Source organism: Cebus imitator, unplaced genomic scaffold (assembly GCF_001604975.1).
Source record: "Cebus imitator isolate Cc_AM_T3 unplaced genomic scaffold, Cebus_imitator-1.0 Scaffold39, whole genome shotgun sequence".
Lineage (NCBI taxonomy): Eukaryota > Metazoa > Chordata > Mammalia > Primates > Cebidae > Cebus > Cebus imitator.
Genome location: NW_016107354.1, coordinates 8,042,496 through 8,043,497, shown reverse-complemented (window position 1 = coordinate 8,043,497; position 1,002 = coordinate 8,042,496). Strand labels below are relative to the sequence as shown.

Genomic DNA, 1,002 nt, shown 5'->3' with positions numbered 1-1,002 from the left:
ACCAGGATGGTCTCGATCTCTTGACCTCGTGATTCACCCGCCTCAGCCTCCCAAAGTGCTGGGATTACAGGCTTGAGCCACCGCGCCCGGCCTTAAATGCAATTTTCATTAGTAACTGCTGCAAAGGAACAGTTTAATTTTTTTCCCTCTATTGCCCTGAGTCTTTATCCCTGCCAGAAGTCTTGCTTTGACTCCCATTTTGTATCTTTATAGTCTGGGGTTCAACATTTTCTTGTGGGCACAACAGCCATCATATGTCCCTGAGACAGAAAATCAATCTCTATAGTCTTTGGGTTAAAACCAGAAATGGGGGAAATCTAGCATTTTTACCATTGCTGCTCAGTAGAGAGTGTATGTTGACTTTTTGGTTCTTTTTCTGCTTTTGTAAAAACCAAAAAAGGAGAGAGAGGAAGAAATCATTACTTTGGTCTCATCAACAGTGATTTTTTTGTGGCATAAATTTCTTAAGTATGTCTCTTGACAACTAGTCTTTTAAGTTCTTTCAAGATACTCTGCCAAGACAGATAATTTCTTGAAGGCAGATATTTTCTCATGAACTGTATATTTATTTACATACCATGTTAAAATCCATTCATTGAGGACCAGGTTGTAACTCTCAGGAACCTTATAGTTTGGCCTCTAATGTAGATTATCCTCTTTTTCTGTGAAAAGGAATTGGGACATTCCTTATGTTTAAAAATGCTGTTTTCTGTGAAAAGGAATTGGGACATTCCTTTTTTTTAAACATTTTTAAAAATAAGACTTTTTAAAAATAAAACTTATTAAACATTTTTAAAAATAAGACTTATTTTTTAAAATAAGCATTTTTAAACATAAGACTTTAGGTCAGAGAGATATAGTTCTTTCTTTACATCTTTTATTCTTGATCTTTTTAGAATAGTATCTAAAATGATTTCTTCATTGAACTGCAAGTACAAAAATAGAGATGAAATTCAGTCAAGCCAAACCCTACATAAGAAATGAATTTGAACTCCGTCTCAA

General features: G+C 34.3%; 1 protein-coding gene across 5 annotated transcripts in view; it reads left to right on the top strand.

Moving 5' to 3' along the window:
- HPS5 (HPS5 biogenesis of lysosomal organelles complex 2 subunit 2) overlaps positions 1-1,002 on the top strand; it is a 43,157-nt gene that overhangs the window by 21,437 nt on the left and 20,718 nt on the right. The window lies entirely within an intron of this gene.